Consider the following 6910-nt stretch of genomic DNA (forward strand, 5'->3'; position numbering starts at 1 on the left):
ATTCAATTCTTTTTAAGTTCAAATGACGTGCATATTTTTTTAGAGTGTCATCTCTTCACACCGCATGTATTGCAATAACAACGTGTCCTTTGACAACACAAACAACAATGTTATTCATACTTGCTAGGAAAGCATCTCCTTCATCCAGGTCCTTTGCATGTTGTCATCATCGTTCTCATTTCAAATTTGCATTTTCTCAATAAAAGATCTATGAACGTGACCAAAAAGTTTATAAATTTAGTAACGTTCCGACCCTCTTAAGCAAAACTAATCAAATTGAAAAATCATCGAATCTAAATTTTTACGATTAAGATAAAAGAAACCCTCAAAATTCAACTCGTAAATTCACCACTAGTGAAATAGGGCCAATAGTGCAAAAAAGGAGGGAAATTTGTTCCTCTTTTAGCTTTCTGTCTTAAGTTATAAAAAGAAAAAGTATTAAAATGTTCAAAGATATTAAATATTAATATAGTTATATTATATTTGTTTAGAAAAGATTTTGTGGGAGAAAAATAGGGTTTGTTGGGTGCATGCATACGTAACAAAATCCACAAAACCAATTTGTTGGGTGTAATGATATTGGGGTTTGATAAGGCAGTGTTTGGACAAGAAATACGTGCAATCACTTTTCACCCATCATAAAATGTTAGGTTTTTGTTTTCTTACCAACCCACAATTATATATATATATAAACTTCATCCCCATTATTCACTAACCCTTTTAATATTCCTATTTACTTTTTTAATCTTTTCTTTTTCAAAAAAGAAACTAACTAAAGTCTAGCTCGATAATGATTTGTTTTTAAAAATTTTATTTTTTAAAAGATCTATATTCGTTTCTTTAAGCCTTTTATCATCGTTCTCATTCTAAGTTACACTTTAGAGTTAACAACGTATTTAATGCAACTAGTAAGCTTTTTTTTTTTAGTATGCTCAATAATTGGTATATATTTTTGAAAATATGTTGCAATTATTTTAATAAAAATATAATTTTCTATGAATTTTTCTTTATATGTTTACCAATGTATGGGTGAGTGGAAATAATTTTAAAATTTATATTTTAGAGGAAAACAAAGTATGTTACGAATAACCAAAAAAAAAAGAAAGAAAAGCAATTGCAAATTTACTTTAGGTTTTCTTAGCTTTAAGAAAATAAATATCGTTTAATTCTTTAGATTTTAATTTTCATCTCTCTCATTTTCTCATTATCAAGTTTTTTATTTAGAATATTGAATATAATTACTAGTTTTCTACCAAATTGGCAATTGGATGAGATCGAGTCAGGTTGACTCGGGAAAATTTCATGTTCTCCTCCTAAGGGAAATTTGTCTCCATCTCTATTCTCATTCCTCAAAAGTTTAAGGTAAAGACGATAATGAGAATTTTCCGCAGGAGAATGAGTTCTTTAATACTTATGAAAAAACATACTTCAATTAAAAATATTATTAAAAAAATATTACAATTAAACTTTTCGATGTCATAAAAATTTATTGAAAATAAAATTTTCTTTAATATAAAAAAGATTAATCTCACTCATTCAAAATTTGATTTTAAAAAAGAAAAACATAAACTCAAACAAGAATATATATATATATATATATATATATATATATATATATATATATATATAAATGTCTTTTCTTGAATTTTTAAACTTTATAAAAATTTGTCGCAAAAATCAATCTGTACATTTATATATTTATATATTTTAAAAAATATTTTTTAAAAAACCTAAACGAGGAGGAGATATATAAACAATGTAAAACTAAAAACTAATTAAACATAGTAGTCTCTTCAATAATATAAAAAAGCGGCAAAATATTTACACTCTATAAAATAATTCTAAAAATAGAAAAAAAATTCATAGACTCACCACGTAAAATACAAAAAATGCCTCGTCAACAACGCGCATAATATATTTGCGATCGTTTAGATTTGGTTATTATTTGATATGCAATCGTTTAGATATGATTTTTTTTCAAAATTTGGTATACAATTTCTTTAATTCTTTTGCTACACATCGTTTAGATTTCTTTATACGATTGTTTACTTTTTTACACGATCGTTTACTTTTTTTTACACTATCGTTTACAATTAGCTACTCCAATCCAAATGATTTTTTTTCAAGATTCTTTATACACGACCTTTATTTTTTTACACGATCGTTTACTTTTTTAAACGATTGTTTACATTAGCTACTCCAATCTAAATGATTTTTTTTCAAGATTCTTTATACACAATCTTTTATTTTTTTTATTTACTTTTTTACACAATCGTTTACATTTCACTATTCTAATCTAAATGATTTTTTTTAAGATTCTTTTGTACACGATATTTTTTTACACGATTGTGTACGTTTTTACACGATAGTTTAAATTTGGCTACTCCAATCTAAATGAATTCTTTCCAAAATTCTTTATACACAATCTTTTAGATTTTGCTATTTTTTATACGATGTAAAAAAAAGAAAAAGAAGGAAGACGATGGAAAGAAATCGCAGTGGAAAAAAAAAAAAAGAAGAAGAGGAAAAGTAGAAAGATGATGGAAAAACGAAAAAAAAATAGGAAAAGAAGAAAAACGATGGAAAGATTAAACGACGTAAATAAAGAATTGAAAAATAAGAAAGATGATGGAAAGAAATTGCAGAAAAAAAAAAAAAGACGAAATCGCACGAGGAAGACAAGAAAAGAAATAACAGGAGCAAGACGAATCACGAGAAAAAAAAAAGAAAGATGGAACGAAGTACAAAAACTCAAAAAAAAATCTCCAAATCAATGTAAAATACAATAGCAATTTGGTGCTAAAAGTGGTTTAGCTTTGGATGAAAAATAAAATAAAATAATTAGTTTCAAGTTTTTCTATTTAATATATAGTTTAATGCACACTATTATTATAGCTATGACTTCTATTCTCAAAATTGAAAAAAATATTTTATTTTTTTTGTCTTCTTCATTATTATTTCTTCTTTAGAAATTCTAAAATTTAACCTATGATAGAATCAATTTTAAAAATATCTTTGTCGTTTCTTTGGATAACCATTTAACTTCTGGTATTTAATTTTTAAAAAATTAAAGATTTCAAACCATGCATCCTTCTAATTTCTTAAATTTTAGTCTAAAATTTTTTGTTTTTGTTATCTACATTTGAGGGAAGTAATTTTTAAAGTTAAAAGTCTTTGATGATTTTTTTTATACTCAACTAGTATAATAGTGCCATTTTCCTTTTCAAAATTTAGTTAAGAATTCAAATATTTTTTTAAAAAATGAATTCTTTTATAAAAAAATATAATAAAACAAATATATGGTTTTCAAAGACTAAATAGTTATATAGTAAAACTTAAATAATAAAATTATATGAATATTAAACTACAAAATTAGTTAAGTTGGTCCAATTTTAGACTATATATATATTTATACTTTGAAGTGTCTAATTTATTTCTTGTATTTTAAATTTAATTCTTCAAAGCTATATTTTAACAAAATTGATTAGATAATAATAATTTTTTTGTAAAAGAGATATATATAATATGTGGATAGCAAAAAATGCTAATAGATTAAAAAGAAAAAATTATATATTAGAAAACAATAAGAAACAGTTCAAGATTAAATTTGAAATTTATTGAAAATATAATTACTAAAAATAAATTCTTAATAATATTGAGACAAATGGGATTTTAACCTAATTCTACACACATATATTGGCTAATAAATAATTTAGAAAGAGGAAGAAAGAATAGAAGTTGAAAGTGTCAAACTCAAAAACCTAAAAAGCATATCTTATTGTAGCAAATTAATAAGTAAACTAATTTTGACTGGCTTTTTGAATTTATCATATAGACATATTTGTGGAAGTAATCATTATCACACTATTGGATTAGACCAATTAGCATGCACATTATGATCTTAATATTGTTCATATTTTTTGTTAGGTTTTTGTCAACTTTTTAAGATTAAATAAATATTTTTTTTGTTTATAAACCTAATATATATATATATGTAAGACAAATCTCAAATGCTTTTTGGAAAAGATGGGGAGAAATCATAACATGCAACCACTTTACAAGATTGTTATTGTTCCACACAAAAATGCCTCAACATTACACAACTTGTCTTATTATAATAATCCAAGATTTTTAACTCATTAAGTGCACAATTAAATATTATATATTAGCCATTAAATAATTTATATGGTATGATTTTGTAAATATATGTTACCAGTGGTATTACATGAAAAAGTTATATATTTCATTCGATCAAGATAGATATAAACGTCGAAGGTACATTTTGACCTTTCAAAAAAAATTTATATTAAAAAAATTTTAATCATTTTAGTAAATATCAAATGAAAATGTAGAAAGAAAATTAGACATTATTATAACCTTAAACTTTGAATTATATTTACATATGTTATATGTTTTATATATCAAAATAATCGAATTAACCATCAATATTTAAAATAATAAACTAGTATATATCTTATCGAGTTAGTTAAGCTTTAATTGACTTAAAGATATGGTATATATTATAACAGCTTAGGATTAGAATCCATAATAACCTATCCACTTTTGTTTTCTTTTCCTTTTTAACCATTTGTAAAGTAGGGAATCGATCGAATATATGACCTTAATTAGGTCTAGGAATTTCATGCTCATGTTAACATCTGTTTGGATACTTATTTCTATTTATTTTGGGTAAAAAAAAATCAAATGGTATAAAGTTTTATGAATTCTTCCAAAAAAGCACAAATTCGAATATGATCAACCTTCGATTTAACCCTTTAAGAATTTTTCCAAAACTCACAAACCTTTCCAAAAATTATTATACCTGAAATTTTATCAATTTTATATGTTTGTGCATATAAAATAATTTATATATAATACATTGAAAGCATATGAGATTTCTTTTTCATAAAAATTATAAATGAATTTTAGAATGCACTTATTTGAGTTCGAGGTTGTATAATTTTAAATTTTGAAAAATTTAAGTTCTACGTAAATTTTGATACCGATCAAAAAATTTATGAAATATTTTTTTCCATCACTTTTTTTGTCATTTATTTTTCAAATTTTCTTGTATAATAAATAATAACAACAACAACAACAAAAATTTTGTAAATAATTTCTTGTATTGTTGTATTATTTTTGTATGAGTAGAAATAGGATTAGTTTCAAATTTTAAAAACCAAAAGTTAAATGTATTATCAAAAGGAAACATTTTACCTTATCCAAAGTAAAAAAAAAATGAAATTATACATGTAGAATAATAATAATATTTTTGTATGACGAATAATGAATAAATAGAAATAAAATGAGTAGTCATTTTTCTGGTTAATTGTTCATTAATTCTTGACCTAAGTTTTAGAGTATATTTAATGACTTATAAAACCATTTGACTTAGTTTAGTTTTCATTATTTTTCATGTGACTTATTTTTTATTTTTTATTTTTTTTTTTGAAATAAAAGATATGTGGCTTATTTTTCCATAGATCACATAGCTAGATCTCTGAGCAATTCATTAATTTTTTAATATTTGTCAATTTGGCCTAGTTGATCTAATTAATTTAAGTCATGTTTTTATTTATTTTTTATTTTCTAGATTTTTAGTTTATTAATGATCGATCTATTTGATAGTAATTTTATTTTAGTTTTCAACTATTGGTGTATGTATTTTATTAATTTTTTTAGAACAATAATTATTATTATGTAGAAGATAAATTCATTTTTAAGATGTTAATCTTTTGGTTAATAAGTGAGAAGTGATTGGAACTAAGAAAATTTAAAACTTCTTACTTAAAAAAAAGTGATTGGAAGAAGAAAATACACATCAATTATTGGTAACATATCATAAATATTGAATGTAATTGAATTGAAATTCTTAATGGGTGTTATTTTTTAATATACACTTTTATCATAATCATACCAAATCGACAACCACTCAAACTATTATTTTTCCATACTAATAAAATTAATGTGTGGTGTTTAATTTATATTATTTGTAGGATTAAAATTTCGATGTGTGATTATATCTTTAAATAAGAAGGTTTGATATTGATGTTAAAAAAATAGTTAGCATGTATGATATCTTTTATAAATATAATGCATATAAAATATAACAACTTTATGGACTTCTATAAATATACAATAAGATATTGATTCACTTTGTTACAAAATTTGCTCCATAAATTTGTCTAATAAAAATGAGCGTTGATTTTGTTTAATGCTTCTACAGCAACACTTTTGTCTGTTTGGCTCGAGCGAAACAACCGAATTTTGAACAATAGACATACCAGTGTCATCAACATTTGGGAGGACATCGTTATCGAGCTCATTGATTGTTGGTCTTAAAACGATTCGACGATTACACTCCAGCTTATATACCTCTTAATGTTAATGCTTTCTCTTAATCTTAAAATGGTACCCACCTGATAGAGATATTCTCAAATGCATCTACTAACTCCGTTCGTATCTCTTAATTCAAGAAAATATAACATATTAATTTCTGCTATTTTTTATATGGAATAAGAATATTAATAAAATTTAGACAAAGGAATGAAGAGTAACTTAATCATTAATTCAAATAATCTTCATAAATTTCTTTGTTGACAGAAAAAAAATGGTTGATATCGATATATTTTATTATTTTATCCATAAAATTGAAATCTTCATATAGATTGATATTATAATCTTAGGTCATTTCTAAGTACACATGTCAAAAATATTTTATCTTTATAGGAAAAAGAAAATCAAAATTAGTTTCCAATCAATTTTGGGTCATTTTTTCTAATTACCAAACTACAGTTTCATTAGGTCTTACCTTTCCACATTTATTGTGTTAATTAATTTATTTATTTCTTCATATAAATATGTTATTTAAAGTAATAAAGGGTGCTATTAATTATACCAAAAAAAAAAA

The sequence above is a fragment of the Cucumis melo genome, chromosome 6 (genome assembly GCF_025177605.1).
Source record: "Cucumis melo cultivar AY chromosome 6, USDA_Cmelo_AY_1.0, whole genome shotgun sequence".
In the NCBI taxonomy this organism is placed as follows: domain Eukaryota; kingdom Viridiplantae; phylum Streptophyta; class Magnoliopsida; order Cucurbitales; family Cucurbitaceae; genus Cucumis; species Cucumis melo.